A 25,785-nucleotide genomic window follows, 5' to 3' on the forward strand; every position below is an offset into this window, starting at 1 on the left:
TGATGATGCGTTGGAGAGGTTTTAGTTGGGGGCTGAAGGTGATGGCTAGTGGCGTTCTGTTATTTTCTTTTTTGTGCCTGTCCTGTAGTAGGTGACTTCTGGATACTCTTCTGGCTCTGTCAATCTGTTTCTTCACTTCAGCAGGTGGGTATTGTAGTTGTAAGAATGCTTGATATCTTTGAGACACCGACTTCCTGAGGAAACTACAATCCATCAGTGATCTTCCTGAAAACACCATCCTGGCTACTATGGATGTAGAAGCCCTCTACACCAACATTCCATACAAAGATGGACTACAAGCCGTCAGGAACAGTATCCCCAATAATGTCATGGCAAATCTGGTGGCTGAAGTTTGTCCTCACCCATAACTATTTCACATTTGTGGACAATGTATACCTTCAAATCAGTGGCACTGCTATGGGTACCCGCATGGCCCCACAGTATGCCAACATTTTTATGGCTGACTTAGAACAACGCTTCCTCAGCTCTCATCCCCTAATCTCAAATCCTCAGCTCTCATCTCCTGCTCTACTTGCGCTACATTGATGACATCTTCATCATCTGGACCCAAGAAAGTGAGCTGTAGCTCATGAAAGCTTATGCTCAAATAAATTCGTTAGTCTCTAAGGTGCCACAAGTACTCCTTTTCTTTTTGCGAATACAGACTAACACAGCTGCTACTCTGAAACCTCCCTTAGGTCAGAGGTTACCCTGGAATTAAACCAATGTGTGATATCAGTCAAGCCCTACACATTTCCTTTGGAATGATCTTTTCCTAAATCTTAACTTCCTCCATGTAGATTAGTAACATAAAAAAAACAACGGGACAGATTTTAATTTCAGATGCATAGTACATACTGATGCTCATCTCAAAAAAATCTGCTGCTATGTTTTCACATACATACATAGCAGGGGATTTTCCAAGCCATGTTATGAGGTCTTCTACTCATCTAAGATTCAAGTCTAGTCAAAAGCATACCATCTGCAGTGTCCCTATCAAAGTAAATTACCTTCATTTCTCACTTCCCAGAGGCCCAGGCAAACAGGAAAAAATTATCCTTAATTATGTACCTTCAGCAGTAAGTGAATTCTCCCAAAAATCTCATGTACTGAATCCAAAATAAAATTGTAGGAGCCATACAAAAATCCAGATTTCATAGACTTCTATACAATTTTAAATCATCATAAATTCCACATTAGACCCTCAGACACATGTATCACTCCTAGTATCTAGATTTCTGGGAAAAGTTTCCACAGAAAAGCAGCAAAACTCACTTGGTTTCAGGTTTCACTGCTAAGTTTATATAGAGAGAGAAGGGTAATGCTTTATGGGTCAAGTTTCCCAAAATGTTCAGGTTCTTGTGAACCCAAACAGAAGTGTACCTAGACCCTGACAAATAAACTCCACTGGTTTTGGCTCAAGAAAGTCATGTGAACTGAAACCGAGTTGTATGAATATTTCAAACCACTTTCCACAAATATTTCAGTGACTCAGTTTCATGTGTACTAATGTTTGCATAAAGCAGTCTTGGAATGTGGAAGCTCATAGCTAAGCTATTGTCACAAAAAGTGGAGTATTTTATATAGGATGCAGTAGGTCACTTTAGCACAAGGAGAGGTGCTTAAAATCCCTCTCTGGAATTCCTGGCACAGAAGTCATTGAATTACAGTTCATCTTCTGACCATATCCTTGCAACTAGGACTACATACATGATTACTTTTTGTGACTGCAACAAGAAAAAAAATCAATTTAAATTCTAGACCTAGCCAATCAATCTTACAGTTTCCTGATACTTCTAAAAACGATGCCTCGGGCAACGTGTGTGGCTCAGGAGGGAAAAGGTTTCAAATATTTTAAAATTCCCTAATTCTATCTACTATCTCTACCTAAAAACTGTTACTTGTCCCTGGAAAATTGAAAGCCTTTGTGACTTCAGCCTCTTACTCTCTTGATTATGGGCCTGATCCAAAGTCCACTGAAGTCAAAGACTTCCATTGGCTGCAAAGGGCTTTAGATCAGGTCCTGTAAGAGTTATTGCTCATCCAATCAAAGAACAAATAAGACTACTGTGCCAATTGTGTGCAGCTATGCAACATAGCTTAAATACGAACGATCATATATTAGGAGGTCAGAACTGTTCACCATCAATCCACAGAATAAAGACAAGGTGAAAAAAAATAAGTATATTTGAACAGTTAAATTCTGGTGAACCGTGGTCTAGCTCAATAAGCACTCAGTGAAAAAAAAATTCCTTGAGTAAAATATTTGGAGCTTTCCTACAGTTCTAGTTCTACCCCTCTTTCAATATCTTAATAGATATAGACCACAACAAAACACACGTGCCCACAACAAAACACACATTGGTTAAAACCAATCTGCAATATCCTCTGGGTCCGTTTCCAGAGCACTGCTACTCAGCAGCATTTTCTGAAAGTCTTCACTTTACTCCAAGAAAAAAACATGTCAGACCACCTTTGTAGTAACAATTCATAGGCAGCTGCCTATTGCAAGTTGGATGTTTCTCTCTCTCTCTCACACACACACACACACACACACACACACACACACACACACACACACGTCTACTAGTATGGAGAGATTTCTCAATGGACCTTCAATTGCAGTAAATTTCTATAAATTAATTAGTAATTTTAAAAGTGGAAATATTTCTGGGAAAAATTAAGAACAAAAAATGCTCCTCCTAGCTAAAATGAATAGTTCAGAAAAAGATTTTAACCCATTATCATGTAAGTATTATTAAAAGATTTAACCCTTAGCCAAATTGAGTCTAAAACAGCCTTAATTTAATAATATGGCTAGCATAGGTTTTCTTGCCTTTCTTTGGGCATACAAGGAAAAAGCCTTGGAGAAAAAAATGAAACAGTTTTGTATTCTAATCTATTTTTGCTTAACACCCCAAGAAGAAAATCAAAGCCATGAAATTGCTGTCTTTACAATATTTCCCCATTGTTTTCAAAGGATCTAATTGTTTACTGATCTTTATACAGTCGTAAACAAATTTACGAATTTTCATTGTTTGTACAAAGTAACATTTCAACACATTAACAAGTTTTTAAAAGATTAATGCTATGTGCATGTGTACATTATGTGCTTGTAATTGCACATATACACTACCTATCTTGCATTGACAGTCGTGATGAATACAGTTAGCATGCAATTTTGACCACCTCACACATATTCTGCCCACCAGTCTATTTCCATCTGGTCTGTTTTCAATATTCCAAATCTTTGACAGCTTCCAAAAGTGAAAAAACCCTTCTGAGGAAATGCTTCCTTTCTCACTACCCTTATCTTATCCTGATTTGAAGTGCAAGATATGCAATATTAAAATCATGCCCCAGTGACAGATTAATAATTAGGGAAAATTCCTGTAGAATTGAATAGGGATGACACCACTAAGGTCCTATAGAAATGTAATACACATTGTTGAAATTACTCTGAAGTCTTATGGGTTAAATAGAAAATAACTGCTCCATAGGCTCGTGGAACTCTCTCATACAACATGAAGTACATACAAATTTTTATGACATTCCACTGGATGATGCAAAAAATGACAATCATCATTTTCTACTGAAATCTGCAAGATTCTAATATATTGTCATCCTTCTGCAGGCAGTTCGGGACACCTGCAGGACAACAGATATTGGGCTCATGCAAGTTAGCACTTCCTTTGGGAGGAGAAATCAGCAGCACACAATTGGAGTATTTTCTTATTATAGATTGTATCATTTACACATATGTCCGCCAGCGTAGAACAGCTAGAGAACTTCTTTCAGGACCCTCAGCCCCAACACCAGTGCTCAGTTCCCAACAAGCAACTCCAGCTCCAGAATTAGGAAGAGGCTAAAGAAGGAGAACAAAGTCTCTTGCTGTTTGCAACAGCTCCTCCAATGAACCCATGTACTACAAACAAAACATAGCATTTCTTCAAAGACAGTACACTACTCACCCACTAGGGCTGTGTTTGCACTTCCAGATAGGGGTGTGATTTCCAGGCTCATGTACACATATTCATGCTAGCTCTCCTTGAGCTAGTGTGAGTAGAAACAGAAGTGTAGCTGTGGAAGCACTGATAGCAGAAACAGAGGCATGGCTGAGCCATGCCAAGTACAAACCTGCATGAAACTGATAGGTATGTACTTGGCACAACTCAGTGTACCTCTACTATTGCTATCCACGGTACTGTGGCTACGCTGCCATTTATACTTGTGCTAGTTTGATGAGAGGTAGCATGACTATGTGTATACAATGAGGAAAATCACACCCCTGGCTTGTAATGTATACATGGCCTAAAAAAATAACTAACACGACTGTGTAACAGTGCTACTTGGGGATACCTACCATAACAATATATTAATCCACTAGGCTGGAAACTGGATCTTTTTTATCATCAGATAGTGAATATTTCTAATTTACCAATGGGACACACAACACTCACTTCCAACCCTAGAAAGTCCTAGGATATCAGAACATAAACTTCCAAAGTGTTATGTACAGAAAAGCTATCACAAGGTTTCATACTAGTATTAGTTTTCATTAGTATTTAGTTCTCTGAAAACATCCACACAATGTGCAGCGGCAGTCAAAAAAGCAAACAGTGTTGGGAATCATTAAGAAAGGGGTAGATAATAAGATACAATATATCATATTGCCTATATATGAACCCATGGCATGCCCACATCTTGAATTATGCATACAGATGTGGTCGCCCCATCTCAAAAAAGATATTTTGAAATTGGAAAAGGTTCAGAAAAGGGTGACATAAATGATTAGGGGTATGGAACAGCTTCTGTATGAGGAGAGATTAATAAGACTGGGACTTTTCAGCTTGTAAAAGAGATGGCTAAGGGGGGATATGATGGAGGTCAACAAAATCATGACTGGTGTTGAGAAAGTAAATAAGGAAGTGTTATTTACTCCTTCTCAGAACACACAAACTAGGGGCCATCATATGAAATTAATAGGCAGCAGGTTTAAAACAAAACAAAAGGAAGTATTTCTTCACACAATGCACAGCCAACCTGTGGAACTCCTTGCCAGAGGATATTGTGAAGGCCAAGACCATAACAGGGTTCAAAAAAGAACAAGATAAATTCATGGAGGATAAGTCCATCAATGGCTATTAGCCAGGATGGACAGGGAGGTATCCCTAGCCTCCGTTTGCCACAAGCTAGGAATGGGCGACAGGGAATGGATCATTTGATGATTATCTGTTCTGTTCATTCCCTCTGGGGCACCGGGCATTGGCCACTGTTGGAAGACAGGATACTGGGTCAGATGGACCTTTGGTCTGATCCCATATGACCGTTCTTATGTTATGTTCTAATTTTTCCCCTGCTCTGAACCCTGAGCAGTTTGGATTAATGAAACTAAAAGACTTTGCTTTCATGGGTAGAGGAATATGAAAAAAGCACTCATCTTTTTAAGAAATACATAGTTAAAATATTTCTATAACAGCTACTTTGCAAAATATGACACATGTAGCAAATGCATTCTGGTATAATGGGAAATAAAGGACTAACTGAGACTTATTTAGGGTGACCCTAATGAAGAAGGCATCCCAAAATAAATCCAACAAATCCTTTATTCCACACCACCATGTATTCTCTATATAATCCCTACATGTGATCCAAAGTGAGAATTGTAAACGTTGTGGTTTCTGAGATTTTGCTGCCATCTTCTGATGAAAAAACAGTATATGGGGAGAAGTTATGCTGCTGGATTTAAAGCATCACCTTGTCCTTTACATTGCTCTCACTTTCAGAGGTATTACAAAAGAGACAACTGTACTTTTTTCTTTTTGGATTCTTATATTTGGTTATTTGCTGTAATTTGGAGACATGATACTTTCTTACATCCCTACATGCACACATCTGTTCTGGGGTCTTTTAGATTGTAAACTTTTTTAGGTAGAGGTTTTGTTTTCATATGTGTGGTATAGGGCCAACCACAATGGAGTCCAAACCTCTATTGGGGCTTATAAGCACTAACAAAATATAAACAACAGTTTTAGTATTGTTTGATAAGGAAAGAACCTAACTTGGTTGTCAGAGGCCAATGTGAGTTTGCGGGGCTGACAGTTACAAAGTGAATTTGTATATTGAGTAAATTGGCTATAGAATCACATGTCCATGGTAGTAATCTTAATTCTCAAACATTAAGATTTTCTACAAATAACCCATTTCAATTGTTTTTACCTTGTAACAGTCTCTCTTCTCCTTTGACAATGAGTAAATATTGATATAAAGGTCTAATTCAGTTGAATGAAACTTTAAATAGTATGCAGGAATGAGAGCATAACAAAAAACAATTCATTTTATGATAATATTGAACATCCATTCTGCATTACACAGATTTAAATCCTGAATAACACCACAGGCTTCCATGGGTTACTACATATTTACACCAGTATAACTAGAGCTCAATTGGAGCCAAGACTTCGTAATGGTTTTTCTTTAGTGTCTTTATCTGTAAAGCTTTTTCTCGATATCAGAAAGGATTTATGAATTTCCATGCCATGGTATAACCCATATCTTCCCATTTCTATTTTAGTTATATTCTTTTCAAGTCATTCCCTATTCTTCATTTCAGATGGAATCAAATGAAATAACTCTTTTAAAGCCACTTTTCTTTACTCAGACAAATGTCACATTCATAGTATTTCAGCATATAAGTAGGAACACTGGGGTTTTTTAATTTGCTGCACTTTGGACAAACGTTAAATTCCTCTATGGATGCTTACAAATTATTAATATCATTTCTGAATCAGCACAGTGTCATGTGCACTAGCCAAATAACTGAGCATTTGTTATCAACATTAACGCTTTCTTCACCACTCTCCAACCTATTCATACATTTGATAACCACCTGCGTATATCACCATAGTTGTTTCAGGGCGCAGCCAGGTGCAGGCCATCCCATAACCTGGCACTATAGACACCCTAACCTTAGTCTCCCCTCTGTTTATCTAATCAACTCATATGCAACTAGGGGTTTTAATAAGAGACCCTTTCCCACCCCATTGGGGTCTGCTTTATTAAACCATTTTGATTCTAAAACATCAGGTTGGCATTCTCCAGTCTCTGCTGTTTCTTTCTGGTCAACAGAGTTCCCCTACCACCCTCCTTTAAGGCACTGTGCCAAGTTGTCTATTAACCCTTGGCCCTCTCTAGCCTTCTTTCTAGGGACTGCAGTCATTCTGCTCTGGGAGCAAGGCTCTCAGCATCACTCCTACTAAGAATCTTAGGTCTTCCCCTGTGCCTTGGATGCAGGGTTTTCTGCAGTTCTTCCAGAAGAGCCTAAATTCTGGCATTTTTCCCCAGCTCGCTACCATCCTGGCTCTACCACAGAACCACTTTTCTGTTCCCTGCAGGTCCCACTCTCAGGAAGCAGGCAGCCCATCTTATAGGAAATGCGGCCTCCAGCCTGCCAGCACGTGATCCTTGGTCACCTGATCCAGGCACAATCCATAACCCCAGATCATGCAGTGACAGATCATGCAGTATCCAAATCAATATAAAATTATGTGTAGACTGGCAGATTCAATGCTACACCCATTGTCTATAGAATTGTTACATGGATGAGAGTCTGACTAAAGTTTTATCATACGGTATAAAAAATAAACTAAAAAGCAGCAAAATAAGCATATAAAGCAGCATAATTAACCACATAACTGTAAATGAGGATTTATAATACATCAGGAAAATAAATAGTAGGATCTAGTATTTCGGACCCTTGTTACGTTATTTATTAATCAACCTTTCATCCCCATGTCATTTGTTCAAAACTGTCCTACAGTGACCTGCGACTGACAGCCACTGTCATCTGATCACAGTTTGGCCTGCAGCTACAAGTGAACAAGTGTCTACATCATAAAGCATACCAAACAATAGCACCAGTTGATTCTCTTGTTGACAGGTTCAGCAAAGAAGCCTAGGTATAAGGGACAGAGTCCAAACTTCCTCTCACCCCCGCAGAGTTTCACTCTTTTACCTTTCTTCTTCCTGACATCACTTTGAATCCTATCCTTTTTACCACCCATCAAGGAAAGCTTCTCTCTTTTCTTGCTAACTAACAGCTTCTCGTAGATTCATTATTTTGCTGATGCCTGTAGTTTGGTATCCAACTGACCATACCAGTACATTCCTTTTTTGTGAACTTTGCTTCCCCGCTTTGCTCAGTCATCTGTTTACATGTGTATGCAATACTATACCAGAGCACATAGCTTTCTGCGGAGTGATTAGTGTTTAATCCAAGCTCCTTTTGTGCAGCTCTATTATGATGAATACTATAAAAATATACAGTACCAAGTAGGAATTGTAAAACATTTTCAATGCATCTGTTATCAACAGCAAAGTTAGTTTCATGTGAGCTCCTGGCCCCTTGTTCCAAATATTTGTACTGCTCTCTGACGTAGAGCACTGCAATCCTCTGACATGTCATGCAGAATCAATATAAAAATATATTCTAGAGTTTGGCATGATTTCGGAGCATACTTGCATTTACATGAATAGGACTTTGCCTATGCTAATTAATACATTTGGCTTCTTGTAGGATTTTGTAATCAGCCACTTTCTACAAGGTTTGATCAGAGATACGTCCTAAATTAGGATAATCACCTGATAGAATAAATCACTCCCTCATCTACTTCGCCATAATGAGCCCCACAAAATTCAGATGATGGGAAAGATAGGACTTCCATAATATCCAGAGATTATATCTGCAGTTTGTTTGCTTGGGAGAATCTAATACTATCTGATTAAGTTTTGCAATATTTACATGTTGTACTCCGAGCTTGTTCAAACGTCAGAAAATGAGGTTGACTTCTACAGAAAGTGATAAACAAATTAATGCAAATCAACTTAAAATGTGACAGATGGCATTGTTTATTATGGATGTGGATCTCAAATGTTATCAGGGTTCAAAGAATCACATTGGCACGCAGCAGACATTCTGCAAATAGGCCTACATTTTATCTAAAGAGGTTTAATTTAATATACTTATTCTCATGCAGAATTTATTACTGTTTCTTGTATAATGGCTACATTTTTAAATAGAGTTTAATGGTTGAACCTCATCTGTGCAGAATGGTTTTGGGAATCTTGGTGTAATGAACCATGGACACACAAAGTCACCACCAGCAACAGACCTGGGACATTCGCTACCAGAAGCACAAACGCCTACCTCTTAAACTAAAGGCCACAGCTGACAGTAAATTACAGGGATCAACTACTAGTTACATCATCACATGGATTAAATTCAACCTTAGCAGAGGGCCAACACAAAGCCTATGTTCTATTTAAGCCCCATTATGGCTTAGACCCCATGCCAGCCTTCTACCCCAGGGTTCATTTCACCCTACGCCACCTGTGATGTTTTGAGGAGACTGTGTTCACAGTTTATGAATTCTGACTGATCCTATGAAGTCATTATAAACATTGTTATGTCATTGACTGACTCAGTGAATGTGGAATCCATTTGCTGGCAAGGGCTGCGTCATATCCTCCCAGAGCAGATACAATGGTGGATCATTAGAAATTGATGGAATCTTATTAATGTGGAAATACCTTGGGACAATGGATTAGTTGAAGCATGTGAAATCTAGTTTTTTCCTACCTCTCTACAGGATGTTATCTGAGTGGAAAATCCTCAAATGCACAATAAAGAACCCAAGGGGTTGATGCCAGCTTTTAAAAACCACAGAGGCTGAGCGGGTCAGGAAAAGATTCAGAGCCACACAGGACACTTCGTGTAGGAGGGGGAAGAAATGGGGAGGTTTTGATAGCAGGGGTCGGGGGGGGAAAAGGATATCTTGCAGACCAGCCAAGAACAAGAAAATCTAGTTGACCTACAGAGAGATTAAATGTTTCTGGAGGGATATCACGAGCTGCAGAGGAAGGATTCTGTGCAGCTCAAGGGGCTTTGGACAAAGAACTCTCCAGAGTGGTGAGAAACCTGAAGCAAGAAAATGCAGATAGGTATGTTTATTATTTTGTCTAGATCTATGTATATCTTGTATTTCAGGCCTAGACAATTGGACTGCAGGGTCCCCACTACCAAGAGGATTGTCAGACACGAGGTCTGTATCTGGAGTGCACACCTAGAAACCCAAAGCTAAGAACAGTGCCTAAACTTTGCCCAGTCTCAGCAAGCTGAGGGTATGTAGGATTCAGTGGTTGGACCCCTCATAGCAGTCTTATGGGTGTCCAACAAGGGGAACTGTGACACCATATTACGTCCCTGCACACACAAACTAATCCCAAACATACAAGATCACAGGAGTTCAAGCCTATCTGTTACATCATTTAGTAATGGATTCACATCCAAATACATACAACCACTGTGATTATCACTGGCAATTGACTCTGGAAACTTAGAGCACCAAAAGTGTGCCCCTCTACATCAGGGGCCTCAAACTCAATTTACCTTAGGACCAGTGCCAGTCCTCAAATCCTCCCAGTGGGCCAATAATGTCACTGAAGATAGTGTTCAGAAAAAAATGTTTATATTGTATTTATTTCAAATTTCTTAGAAATAAAACTGTCATACAACTTTATAAAATTTTTCACCTACCAGACACCTGGCAATGCTTCAGTTCTGTCAGTTTGTTGATGTTTGGCCGCAGTGACTGAGCAGTTGAAACCTTCAGGATTGCAGCAAAGTGTGCATCAGATAGTTGGTATTTTGACTTGTTTATATTCATTGTGAAAAAAAAAAAAGTGATGCTGCCACCATGGCTGATTCTGCCCAGCAACTAATGATGCTGACTCTGCCAGGCAACTAATGATGGTAACTCTGTCCCTCTCCCCCAGCCAATGGGAGCTGTGGGGGGCAGCACGTGTAGCTGACATTGCGGCTGCATGCGTCTCTCCTCCATGACCCACAGTGGGGAGGTTCTCAGGCTGCAGATGGCCGTTGGCCGGGACTTTGAGACCCCCTGCTCTACATGCAGAATTTGTACTATGCACTTACTATACTTGGTACGCAATATGGGAAATACTATCTACATAAGAATGGCCATACTGGGTCAGACTAAAGGTCCATCTAGCCCAGTATCCCGTCTTCTGACAGTGGCCAATGCCAGGTACCCCCGAGGAAATGAACAGAACAGGTAATCATCAAGTGATCCATCCCGTCGCCCATTCCCAGCTTCTGGCAAATAGAGTCTAGGGACACCATTCCTACCCACCCTGGCTAATTGCCATTGATGGATCTCTCCTCCATGAATTTATCTAGTTCTTTTTTGAACCCTGTTATGGTCATGGCCTTCACAACATCCTCTGTCAAGGAGTTCCACAGGTTGACTGTGCATTGTGTGAAGAAATAGGTATTATTCTACTTCTGCTAATATTCAGTTTCCAAATGTTGTACTTCACTGCACTCATTCTCCACAGAACCTGAACCAGTGCAGAAGAGTCACTTTTCTGAAAATATTACCTTTATTAAAAATAAAACTATTTTTAAAAACATTATCTTTTTACAAACATCATTAATTCTTACTCCAGCTGGTGAGAAAGACTGGCACATCCTGAGAGGGGATGAATATTCACAAATTTTTATAAGCTCTGTTTCCAAGAAACCCCTCTGTCTCTCTCTCCTTTTCACCTTTTCTTTCAATAGTGTCAATTTAGCTAATTCAGGTGTTCTTCTTAAGGAAGATCTTTCTTGTTCTTGAGCAAATGACAGTTAAAGTTCTGCCTGCCTTTCTTCCATCACAAGATATTTAAATCTCTGCCAGGGCTGTTTCAAAGTGAGGAGAAACTATCTCCATGCCTGCAAGGTCTCAAGAAACTTAAAAGCCAAATGAAAACTTCATTCAGATTTGCTGAAGAAAAATTGCATAGAGAACCACAACATACTGCACCTCATATAATGCATACTGAACTGTTCAGTGGAAATAGAAAGCAGGTTTATATTTTTAAAAATTAGATCAGGGTTCAGCCAAAAAAGGAAGGAAGGACTGATTACATCTTTTTGTAATAAAGGCTAATGAACAGATGATAAGCAGAACTGTTTGCTTCATTTTCTACAATGACATCCATGAAGGAATCAATTGATTGTCAGGTCCCATGAAGAAACATATGTCTCCATCTTAATAATGTTAATATGCCCATATTTTGAAGTAATTAAAAGGCCACTATTATTAAACGGAATGTAATTGATATATAATGCGTCTTGTATTTCCACCTAGGGCTTTGCTTTTAAAATCTGTTCATTGCTATTTTCCATAATGCTTGTTAGTTTAATGGGCAGTTGTTCTGAAAATATGTCCATTTAACATTAGCAAAGCTCAGTGGAATTGCAAGACAAACCTGAGCTTTAAAACAGACTTTAAATGTACACTGTGCATTTCTAACTTTCACTTACTTCCTGGCTGCAGGCGTACGTAAGCCAGCGATGAAATCTGCAGCATCATTAGCACTGAATGCACCTGCTGCTGTTGTCCTTGAATCAAAGTTTATTTGGATCTATCCCTGGCCTCCTCCATCTTGATCCTCCTCTGATACGCTTTATTAGATCTTCTATCATTTGGGTTAAACCTTCTTATGAGTTGGGATAAAGATCATGCGTGTGAACGTGCCCTTCATTTAAACTAGCCGTAAGAGACAGTTAAAGAACCCCTCCTAAAACAAGGTGTAATGGAGGCTGCCCAGAAACTAGAACCATGTGGGCAGAGGGTTTCACTGGGTATTGTTTGTGTGAGAGAGGCTGGATAAAGCTGAAGTGCAGATAGATATTGAGAAAGACAGCCTGAACAAGTATAGTGTCTGATCCTGGAAGAAGAGAGGGGGCTTCTGAGCATGATGCTGGCTAAAGAGATTTGGGGCTATAAGCAAAGAAGCTCTCCCCTCCTTTTGTTTTGGGGGTTCCTCCAGCATTCAGAGAATCAGGACTTTGATGCAATCTCATATATTTACGTGTAATATACAAAGAAAATACCAGACTCCACATCAGTTTCTGCTCTCAACTGAACACCCTCATTGTCCTGAACTTTTACTAGCCACTCAGGTCAAAAAGGTTTAACAGATCTATGACTTGATCTGTGATCTCTTTCCCCAGAGTCTGATGACCATGCAACCTCCTGCTGCCACAAACCTGCTATACAAGTAAGTTCACATAGATCCAGATGAATCACAGTCTATAGTTCATGGCAGCCTGAAATAACCTGCACATACATATACTAGCCAGAAAAGATCACTGTTCTCATAGGTTACTGAAAAGCACAGTCTCCAGAACATACAAATGATGACCAGAACTCCATGGTGGCATAATATGTATTAGCCTTCTTATTCCAACGTAAGCTCTTCTTCCATCGTACAGACATCATCGTAACATCTGGACATAGGGAATATGAAATGAACAGCAACCAGGGACCAACAGAGAACCAGCCAGTGTTGCCAGGCCCTGCAAAATTACCTTTAAAGGTTGCATAGTTTCTAATCCCATTATCTCCAAGAGAGTGTAATTAGGAGGCAGAGAGCTATGAGGCCATTTAATCAACATAGGAACAGAAGAAGAGTGGTCATACTTAGAAGAATCGTGAAGAGGGAAGGGGAAATAGGAGTCTGAAATCTGGATAGTTTATTTAAGCATTTGATGTTTTAAATGCACTTCCAAGACATATCTCTTTTTGTTGTTTGCCCATCACTACTAGTTCAGATATAATCCCACTACCAGTGTAACTGATAGAACTCACATTGATTTTAGTAGAAACGGAGGTCAAACGGTTTAACTTCCTTATCTGCAAATCTAATATAGATTCTTTAATCATTCTTTTCTACAACTACCTTTTAATACCAAAAAAAGTTAGTAAGACTTTATCACCTCAGTGTACTGCAGACTAATACATTATTCTTCAAGTTCATTAGCATCAGTCTTACAGCTACTTGAAATTTTTCATCCAAAAAATTTTCCTGCCAAAAACTGGGGTTTACAAAAAAAAATTAGGAAAAAAAAGAAAATATCACTTATTATTATTATAATTAGCGATATTTTCACTTATTAATTCACTTCGGGCTATTAATTATTTTTACAGCAAGTTACAAAACAAAATTGTTATTTTTGATTTCATATTAAAGTCTTCCATTACATTTCTCCTTTCAAAAAAGTGAAATTTTTTTTTAATTTTTTGCTTTTCCACTTTTCCCCCCTCTGGCAACACTGAATGCAATAGAATTCTATGATGCCTTTTCCCCCTACTTTTTCTTTTTCCACTCCCCTTTTCAAAACTTCCTTAAATTTGCAAAATTTATAGACCAGATAAATAAAAAAATAGAAAGAAGAAAACATGAGCATTGTTCATTTTATTGAACTCAGTGGCAAAAAGGGGAAAATGTAGAAAACAGGAGATGATAAAGGTGAGAAAACAACATTTTGAAATATTTTGAAAAAGTCATAAAATTATGTAAAATGAAAATTGTTCCATTTCAAACCCTGCAAAGAAATTTTGAAACTTCATTTTTTCCAGAAATTGTTTTTCCATATTTTGATAATTTCTAACAAGTAATATACTTTATAACAAATTAAAGAGTCAATGGCAATGTTCTTCCAATCTTGCATATTGTAATTACTAAGCCAAATTTGATGTTTAATTATATTTGTGTATATCCAGGTTAACATTTTGACATAATTGGAGTTACTCTGGATTTACACCAGAGGAGTGGAAAGCAGAACTTGGCCAACTGGTTTATATGATGTTTTCATGGGTGCATTTGCAGTACATCTTTATTTTAGAAGACTATTCCTTAAATTACAATAGACTCCCATTATATACTCTGTACCATTCACTTGGAGTATGGAATGTAAAATTACGAATATGTTATAAACCATAAGATGTGAAAGGATAAAGGTTATAAGTAAAATTATTATTAAACTGCTGATCCAGAATGTTTCTGAATAACATCAGGGACAGATGTTCCCAAGTGCGTATGGCAAAGATTTTAGAAAGTAAATTAGTCCTTAGTGGTGTTTGATGTTAAGGGCACAAACTTTTTATGGATTTTCACAGATAATGAGGTGACAGGCACCAAGAAAAATTTGCATTTTTAGTTTGTGTTTGATGTATCACTTTTCAGGATGTAGCATTACAATGTAATTTTAATGTTCAAGTTTGTTTTCAAGATAAATCACTTTGTCTTGACATTTAAATGAAGATAAAATGAAGAGCTTTAGATTAGAGGGACCTTATGAATATGTTTATATTAGTAGATTAATGGGCATATTTCAAAACAATGAAATTCATTAATAATTCAATTAAGGTGCGAAATCAGAATATATGCTTCCTGCAGTAATGCTTTAAAATATCTAATATCCTATATATTACTACCTAAAATACAGAACAAGTTGGAGACATCAAAAATAAAGATACTAAATTACCAAAACTGTATACACATGCATACTCATTTCTACAGTCTTGTTTGAAGTTATGCTTTGATTAGCACTCCCCTTTATATGTTGTGTTCGCCCCTTTTAAAACACAAAATGCTGAGTACTGAAAAAGTATTTTTTAACAATTTATGATTGTCATTCTACAAGCAGGTGAGTAATCAGTTGAATTAAAGAATCAGAGGTACTCTGGGTAGCAAATCATATTATTTTAATGACAAATTATCATCGTCACGCAAAACACTAAAAGTGTGATAGATGCTTGTAACTAAATATTCTATAAGATTCCTCTTGAGTTATTAGAATAAAAGCAATAACACTGATGAAATTTTGGCTTGACAACAAAGAAAATGGAGGAGGAGGAAAATTATTAAGATTAAAACCAGCTCTGGATCCCTAACAAAGCCCGGAAGGACAGAAGACAAATTCCTTCACTTTTCTAACCAGTTATATGCAATATAAAATAAGACAGAGTTGATTTGAAATCTTAGAAAACAAAGGTCTCCCTACACTTCCTAAAGAAGGAGAATCATCTGAACTTTCCACTGAAATAACCAGAAAAGGGATCTGTTGGGTATTAAGATTCTAGCCAACAGGATCCTAATGGTTTAGCCATGGAAATGGAAAAAAAAATACTAACAACAAACTAATTTTAAGAAAGGTTGCAATTAGGCATTATATTTGGGAAATCTCACAAAATACTATATATGAGACTATTATCAGTGTACTCCCTAAAAATATAACCTACTTAAGGAATGTTGTCAACCTTCATCTCATCACTGTTCATATGACCTGATCCTGCAACCTTCGCTCACTAAATCCGTCTTTACAGAGCGAAAGGGATTACTCACATGAATAGGAATTGGAGCAATGGGCCACTTCAGGCCCAGTTCAATTCTCCCTGAAGCCTGCAGAAAGAATCCCTTTGATTGCAATGAGAGTAAGATTAGGTTTTTAGTCATTATTGTAAATCTTGCCAAACCACCATCCAATAAAACACAGGTTTCAGAGTAGCAGCTATGTTAGTCTGTATTCACAAAAAGAAAAGGAGTACTTTTGTGGCACTTTAGAGACTAACATTTATTTGAGTATAAGCTTTCGTGAGCTACAGCTCACTTCATCGGATGCAATTGAACACAGACCATTATGAAGATTACTAATGGTGAGGTTGATTTTATATTGGGAGAATATGGTAGGATAAACTAGACATATCCTTTTAAATTCTCCTCTTGATCCACTGAGGGGACAATCCTAATGTTTAGAAGCCTCCATTGATTTTTAAGAAGTCCTTAAGCCAGGTTTAAATGATTATATTTATTTCAGATCCCTTCATTCTGTTCCCTTGGGGTCTCATTGTTAGGGTGACCAGATGTCCTGTCTTTATAGGGACAGTCCCATTTTTGGGGGACTTTTTTCTTATATAGGCACCTATCACCCCCTACCCCCTGTCTCATTTTTTCCACAGTTGCTATCTGGTCACCCTACTCATTGTGAACCTTCAAGGCATCAACAGAGTCAATGAAGAAACATCTGATGATTCAAGACTGAGATTAAATGCCAGATTTGTGGCTTGTAAAACTACAAAATTCTATGATGATGTGTGGAATCACCTCCTTGACAGATCTGTGTCATGGATATGGCTGGGGAATGTAGCTGGCACTCCCCAGGCCAAGCTGAATACTGAGGGCTCAAACTAGGTTCAATCAGCCCAAATCAGAGGAAAATACTGCTCTGTAAAATGCAGCTGATTTTAAATGTCCCAGCTGTCCAAACAATGATGAGATCATTTTAATGTTTGACCTAACCTATTACACGCAAGGAGTACCTAGTTTAACATTTATCTGGATAGATAGTCTGAATTTTTATAACAAAGAATGCGTCTCCAAGCTAAGCCAGCTCCTCATTCTACCTACCCAATTTCCTCAGGTTCTTTAGTTGAATAAGCTTTCTCCTGTATTCCTTTAGCCTTACATTGTTGTGTGAAGTAGCTGGCGGCAGTACAGGATTACTGGCTTCCAGCTCAGCTGTCACTCCATTTTTGTGGTTGGTAAAGTGATCTCTAGTAATCTGCAAAGCATATTAATGCAAGTGAAAAGAACCCTATAAAAATCAGAAAACAACAATTTGGTGACCTGTTGCTATAATAGCAAGTATAAAGACAACCAGTGCTGATTTATCAGTGAAAGGGGAAGACACAAACAACTAGATAAGGGAGAACTGATTTTGCCAAATTTTGAATCTCCTCACAAATCAGGAATTCTATACTTAAATGGAATTCACACTTCAGGGAAATTTTAGTTCCATTTAGCTCTGCTGTGTCTTTTTATTTGATTCCCTTACTAGTCCTACAGGACCCAATACTGAAAAACATTTGGGATCAATGTTAGAAGTCAAATGGAGTGAAAGTGATGAGAAACCCCTCAGGAAGTGCTCAGTACCTTGCAGAAGTATTCTCATATGAGGCCAGGAATTACTTTCACAACAGTATCTATTTTATTATTGAAACAGATTTTGCAACAGGTGGCTTCTACTTTTCCCCCCTTATTCTATGTGGAGAAGTGGCATATCACAAAGAGAAGGCTCATATAATAAATATGCATTGCATATGAATGTTCATGAAAATAATATTTGCTTGAATAGTTAATTAACCCATGACATTGTAAACATGATCAGCAATCAAATAATTGATAAAGTTCATCCATTGGTTGCAAGGCGATACATAAACAGATCTGTAAAGGTGGCTTGAGGGATTTTTTTGTACTGGAGAAAATGTTACAGCAGATCTGGTTTTCTGTCAATTGTTCATGCGAATGGTACAGTTTAGCTATAGTACAGACTTTAGTGAAATGCATTTGAAAACATCAAACCATTTATGTGTATGCAAATGGTAAGACACATTTTAGGCTGTTGCTCATCATTGAGACCCTTCTCCAGCTCTGGGATGGGGTCATTTCTAAACTGAAATCCCACACAGATGTTTCTGAATCTACAGGAAATTGGTTGAATCAGTACTGTATTATTTCTGGCAGCTTCCATGGAATAGGGATTTCACAGAACTCACAGAAACTAAAAAAATCCTTATCCTTTTCCAGGTGCCACTACTATTTCTTACTATGCTGTATAAGTTATATTCAAAGTGCTACATTATAGCTATGGAAACAACCGTTTTATAAGAGTTAGGCCCTAGATAAAGGCTTAGAGTTTCTGTATGTGTTACTTCTTTAAAGCTGTGATCCGATACCACTATTCTTCCTCACTCATACCAGGCATTAATCCCCTACCTTGTTCCCTATATGTGTGGTTTGACCTGCTTCCCTGCCTGCCATTTCCTGTGCAGAATTGAGCTCAAGAGACGGCCTCTCATTCTGAAATAACCTCCCAACACAAAGGTGTCAATTCAGCCACCACCTTTGCTGGAAGCGAGGAGTGCTTTGCAGTGACACTGAAATTAGCAATGGCAATGAAGAGCACTTTTTGTGGCCCCGGTTTTGCAAGCGTTTGTCACAGGAAAGGTTTCCCTTTCAAAGGCAGGAACTTTTTGTGTAATTTCAATAGAGTGGCTGATAAATTCACAGGACGACAACAAATATGCTGGAGCCTAGCATGGTTTACATGGCAAACGGTGTAAGGAATCAATATTTTTTTTATATCCGTCATTTTTCAGCTCTGCCTTAAAAGGCAAAATCAAGAGGGCACACAATTGTACTTATTCTACAACTGCTAAAAATAGCCTGCATGCCATTTGTCTGTTAAGCTTTACTTTTCTCTCTCGTTCTCTTGGGCTGCATCTTCACTGCCAAAATTGGACCTCACAATTAGTAATGTTTCCATTAGTGCAGTTTCACTGGTGCTAGCAATGGTGGACGCTATAATATGGATAGGGCTCAGGTTTGGCTTTGTCAGCTTTTATCATTGTGTGGCAGGGAATTAGAGGACACAGAGCCAAGTCTACGCTACAGCTTCTGCTGTTGCTAGTACACTGTTTGTCTTGTCTTTACAGGCCTTGTTGTAGCAAAATGCATAAACATGATTAACTTTAAGCACATCAGCAGTCCAGTTGACCTCCTTGAAACCATGAATGTACTTAAATTTATCATATGCTTAAGTGCTTTTCCTGGACCAAGGCCTTACATTGTAATCTTGTCTGGGCAGGAATTATCCGTCAATGTGGGTATGTACAATGCATAACACTAATAGGGCATCAGGCTCAGTTGTGACTATCAGACACTGTTGTAATATAATTGATTAATAAGAAATGGGTGCAGCTATATCAATGTTGAATTACCGGTGCCATTTTTGCCAGCATAAACCAGACTTTGACACTGCTAAATTATACTGTTAACAACCTTGCTGCAACTTTGTGCAATGACTTGTCACACTATTTCCTTGGAAAGCCAACACGTTGGCTTTATCCCCATTTTTGTTTTTGGTACAAGTTACCCATTTATGCAGAAACTATTCTCACAACACATGCGTTTATGACAGGTACCTGGTGGGCTTTGTATATCAAGTACCCAACCATCTCTAGTTATGCTTTCAGCGAAAAGTTCAGCTCCTGATACAATTAAAATCGTTTCCTATGTTTGAAAGGTTGTGGAATGTTACACTGGATTGAGTTTGACACCACATCACTAAAGTGAATATAATTCACTTGATCTTCTGCCATTTAGAACCAATGGCCCATTCATGTGTAAATGCACAAAGTTTTAAAAAAACCATTCAGAACAACAAAATAAGGTTTGCTTAAAGACCAAGGGTGATACAGTCAATCAGCTTCATTGCGTCTCTATGATAAAAGTGGATGTAAATATTAAACAAAGGGATTAAACAGTTTTTATAGTTAATGGTGTGTGTAAACCCTATCATAAACTAGAGTTATAAAATGCAATTACTGGTTGTAACTTAAGTGTGTGCCTATATTTATATTCACACTTTGTATAGGTTATAAATAAGTAATATGGATAGATAATATGGGCCCCAATTCACCACTCTCTACTGAATTGGTCAATATACTTACATATGTAGTGGCAGAAAGTGAGTATGCATATAAGAAATAAATACATAAATATAGATGACTCCCTATATTACTCACTTCAAACAGGTCTACTGGCTAGTTCCTTTTAAAAGGAAATAGAATATACATTAGCAGAATCTGAGCTCTCATTCATGCTCATTCTTACATCTGAGATATCTTGGGTACACTGGGAGATGATACACTTGAGGTCCAGGAAGGGGAGGGGGCAGCTGTGTATTCTACAGTTGCATCATCAACACAATGGCACCAATATAAATTTGCGTACACATCCTGCAAGACAGAAAGCGAGTTCCATGATAACACTTTCCAGGAGAAATAGAAGGTTCAGAGCATAGCAACGTGGTAGTCCCAGAATAAGGTTTGGATTACTGGAGGACAGTGATCAGAACAAAATAAACAGAATGTGGGCAAACACTTCACTGGCTGCCTGGGAGAAGGTCCCAATCCAAAAATAAGAACAAACATAGCTACAGAATTTTTTAAACCCATCATAGCTCCTGATTTCTTTACACACATTGGGCATCACATTTTTAGTTACTGGAGTCCCACAGAACTTCAGTGCCTCTAGGTACAAATAACGCTGAAATGTTTACTCTCGCACACAACATTTTTCTAATACACCCTTATATAAAAAACAAACCAGATTCCTCGTCAGATCCCAGAGCAGTCATTTTTCACAAAGCCGTTGCCTGTATCATCATGGGTGGCATCTTGCCATTTGGTTGTATTTTTATTCACTATTTTTTTCATTCTAAACAGTATTTGGTCCCATCAAATGTACTACATGGTTGGTTTCCTGTTCTTAGTATTTATAATTCTTCTTATTACATGTTCTGAGGCTATAGTCTTGCTGTGCTATTTCCATCTATGTGCAGAGGATCATCATTGGTGGTGGAGATCGTTTATTTTTGTATGTACTTGTGTTTTGCAAACCAAGTTTTCAGAAAAAAAGTCTTTTTAGAAATCCCAAAATCATATTGTGCTCATGTGTCAAGTTTGGCTGACTGTCATATCACATTATATGATGTAACATGAAGCAATTTGGTGGGCAAATGACACCACGACTACACTTCTATTTATAGCATGCTAGCTTGATCTGAGCTGGAGCGGGTATGTCCACTTGAGTTGAAAATTACTCCTTTCAGCTTCGAATTAGGTATACCCTCAGTGTACATGCCAAGTAGGAAGTCTTCTGATCCAATTAGATCTGGTTAGGAATTTTCCAACTCAACTTTTTTCATCAGAAAATATCACTTCATCAAAACCAAGACTTTTTGTAGAAACCTATTGGCTTCAATGGACTTCTCATTCACTGCTGCTGTGGAGCCGGGACATCCATACTCTGTGGTTCCAGGGTAGACCTACCAATCTGGTTGCTTTGGATTCAAGGACCCCCAGGTTTCCACACTGCTGTGGAACAGAGAACCTGACTTCTGGGAGCCCTGGCTGTAGCAGCAGCTCTAGAGGTCTGCAGCAGGGAGTCTGCAAACTCTTAGGGTATGTCTACACAGCAACTAGACACCTGCAGCTGGCCCGTGCTAGCAAGTGGTGCTGGAATGCTTTTTATAGTGGGGGTGCTGAAAGCCAGCAAAATTATCCCCAAACTTTTTACCTCGTTCCATTCCTCCTATATACCCCCCTTCTCCCCCAGCCAGAGCTGAGGCCGGGAGCAGGGCCATGTCTACAGAAGGGGGGGAAGAGGACAGGGATAATGGGGCCATGGCTGGGTGCAGGTGTGGGGCCAGTAGTGGAGCCCACATGAGGGACTGGCAGCTGGGACCCCGTGGGTGGGGCCAGTAGCCAGGATGCGGGACCATATGCAGCCAGGAGTGGGGCTGGCAGTCAGGACCCCCAAGCACAGGGCCAGCAGCCATGATGCAGGACCCTGCATATATGGCCGGAAGTGGGGCGAGCAGCTGGGACCCCATGCGGAGCAGGGCTGGAAGCTGGGATCCTGCATGTGCAGCCAGCAGCTGGGACCCCACATAAAAGCTGGGGGTGCTGCAGCACCCCTCACACCCCTGCTTCCCATGCCTATGGTGCTAGATGACTCAGACTCAGGCTGAGGGGCTGTATCATTCTTATGTAGACTTCCAGACAGAGGCTGGAGCCCAGGCTCTAGGACACTTTGCAGTGGGAGTGTCCCAGAGCTGGGGCTCTAGCCTAAGCCCCAAAGTCTACACAGCAATGAAACAGCTCCTTAGCCTGAGTTAGCTGGCAAAGGCCAGCCACAGTTTTTTCTTTGCTGTACAAACATACCCTTGGAGCCCCAGCTTGAGAAAGTGCTCCCAGGGCTTTTGTGCTCCCTGCTCCATGGCAGAGGACTCCGGGAGAACTCCCTGGGCTGCCCCCAACTCCTCAAGAGCAGTCTAGGGAGTGCCCTACGAAAGTCCGCTGGAGGCAAGGCAGTTCAGGGAGTCCCCCAGAGGTGAGACAGGCAGATGCTCGGTTTCATTTATGAAAATATCAAACTAAAACAATTCAATTTTTCCAAAATGAAGTATTCAGAATTTCCTTCCAACAGGAAAATTTCTAAGTTTGATTCCATATCAGAACAAAAACTTCTAAGTGTCAGAACTTCCCAAGAAACAGAGATCACAACTTTCAACCAGCTTTACATTCCAACCCACCGCTTCCCAAAGTTGAATACCTAAATAGAGCAGGCAGACTACCACTGCAAAATTTTCTTACTTCCAATACGTTATAAGAAGTATGTGGTTTATACTTTAAAAAGTTATTCAGCTCTGAAAAGGGATCCTCTCAAATTGACATCAAGGGATTCCTTATTTATTCTCTAACTTTACAAGCTTAAAAGGATTTATCTAACTGTAATCTCTGCCAATTACATTGGCGATTTTAAAAATCAAGGCTTCTTTCTTCATCATGCCCATCAAGAATGCCATTTTAACTTTGCTGACAATTTTGCTGATGATGGTGAGCCACAACAGATTCCTGCTTTCTTTCATGAAGATAATGTCTCTGCAGAGGTAAAAGTTGCATTAATTTATCTCATAGTATCTCATCACAGACGAAGGCTACGTCTTCACTGGCAACTGAATGACAAAACTTTTGTCTTTCAGAGATGTTAAAAACACACGCACAAAAAGACAGAACTGCAGCCAATGGGAGCTGCGGGGGCAGAGCCTGTGGGCAGCGGCACCCAGAGACCTCCCCACCCCCCACCTAGAAGCCACTGTCAGAGGGGTGAGCAGGTCGCTTTCGGGAGCCACCCGAGCTAAGCGCCATACCCTCACACTCTCCCACTCCCCAACCCCCTGTCCCAGCCTAGACCCTGCACCAAACTCCCTCCCAAAGTCCGCACCCCTCCCTCACCCAAACTCCCTCTCAGAACCTTAGGCAAATGGGGGTGGGGAGGGACTTGGACCAGTTCTGGGCATCCCAAAAATTATACAAACCTGCCACCCCAGGATAGAGTCCCACGATCTTCTGAGTATGGACTACGCTTTTGGTTTCTTCATGTGTACATTTAGCCATATGAAAACACATATTAGCTCTTTACACCCAGTTATCAAGCAATCCAGATTGCTCTGTATCAGTCTTCATTGTTTTGCACTACCCCAATTTTTGTGACATCTGCAAACTTTATCAAAGATGCTTTTATGGTCTTCCTCCAGGTCACTGATAGTGTAGCGCCAAGAACCAATTCACATGGGACACCCCTAGAAAAACACCCACTTGATGATTCTGCATTTACAAATACATTTTGAGACCTATCAGCCAGTTTTAATCCATTTAATGTGTGGCGTGCTAATTATATTTTGTTCTAGCTTTTTAATCAAAATTCCATGTGGTACCAAGTCAAACTCCTAATAGAAGCTTAAGTATGTTACATCAACACTATTACCTTTATCAACCAAATCTGTAATCTCAACAAAAAATATATCAATTTAGTTTGAAAGGATCTATTTTGCATAAACCCATGTTGGTTTTCATTAATTACATTACCTTCACTTAATTCTTTATCAATCAAGTCCTATATCAGCTCCTCCATTATCTTGTCTGGGATCAATGACAGACTAATAGGCTTATAATTACTCAGCTCATCCCATTTACACATTTTAAATATTGGCATAAATATTAACATCCTGCTGTAAAGAGTTATCATATGACATGACTTTATCTCTATATGTTTTTTCCTAAATATAAAACAAATATTTATTGAACACTTCTGTCTTTTCTTCATTATCATTGATAATTCTACTATTTCTATCTAGTAATGGACCAATACCATTGTTAGAATTCTTTTTGTTGCTAATATACTTTAAAAATACTCCTTATTGTCCTTAACATTGCTGACTATAGATTTCTCCTTGTATCCCTTTGCTTCCCTTTTCAATTTTCTACAATTCCTAACTTCTGATTAATTTTTTTTAATTTCAACTTCCTCTTTTTTCTATTATTGTACATTATTTTATAGCTGCCTATACAACAGTATATTGTGTGATCTGAAACAAACTGGATGTGCCATCAAATCAAACTGTATGGTAGCTCTACCCTCTGTCAGTCAGGATTGGCTTTGATGAACTTAGAAAAAGATAAGAGTATTCATCAATACAACTACTGTTTCACAAAATTTCATACATATTAATAGCCAAAGAAGTTTTTCCCCCCTTCGATTGTTTTTGTACATAAAGGTTAAATCTAATTGTGTCGTGTTTAGGGACATTACACATATAGAGTGGGATAGGGACAGAATCACAGATATGAGAGATGGCAGGGAGGCTATTTTACTCATTTTTCAAATGCTTTCACCTTTTAGCAGACAACGAGCCTGGAGAAAAAGTTACCCTAAAAGGTGAACATTTGAGAGTGTTATAAAAACTCTTAGCTCGAGGAACTTTTTTTATAGCAATTGCTGGCACTCATGCCAGGATTCCACTATCCCACAGTTATAGCAATTCCCCAATAAGTAAAATTAATGATACAGCTTTAATTGTACCACAATCTGCAGGCCAGATAGCATACCATTTAAAGTTAGACAGAACACTGATAGTCTAATATAATGATACTGTAACAATTCACCCATTTATTATAAACTTGGATACCATCTGCGGTATATATAGCTACTTCTCACAGGATATAGGAAACAACAGACAACAGTTTCAGCACCAGAGATCCTAGAACGTGCAAACTAGTTCAGTTTGGGTTCATGTGCATCTCTTATGTGCTATGGGGAATAACAACATCAGCAGATTTGCTGTACAAATTGTTCAGAAGGGGTTGCTGATATAAGAAAGCTGTGGTTGGCAACTCAGATCAGGATGCTCTCTGCTAGCATTGAAGTCAATGAACTGAGGAAAACCGTATTTTCCACATGGACCTT

At 38.9% G+C, this 25,785-nt stretch overlaps 1 long non-coding RNA gene across 1 annotated transcript in view; it reads right to left on the bottom strand.

Moving 5' to 3' along the window:
- The window catches only part of LOC122455849, a 68,626-nt gene that overhangs the window by 21,687 nt on the left and 21,154 nt on the right, over nucleotides 1-25,785 (bottom strand). The window contains exons 2-3 of the long non-coding RNA XR_006274345.1: nucleotides 20,499-20,711; nucleotides 17,320-17,473 (exon numbers count right to left, since the gene is read on the bottom strand). This is a non-coding gene — a long non-coding RNA (uncharacterized LOC122455849). The remainder of the gene's footprint in view (nucleotides 1-17,319; nucleotides 17,474-20,498; nucleotides 20,712-25,785) is intronic.

This window comes from Dermochelys coriacea, chromosome 9 (assembly GCF_009764565.3).
Source record: "Dermochelys coriacea isolate rDerCor1 chromosome 9, rDerCor1.pri.v4, whole genome shotgun sequence".
Lineage (NCBI taxonomy): Eukaryota > Metazoa > Chordata > Testudines > Dermochelyidae > Dermochelys > Dermochelys coriacea.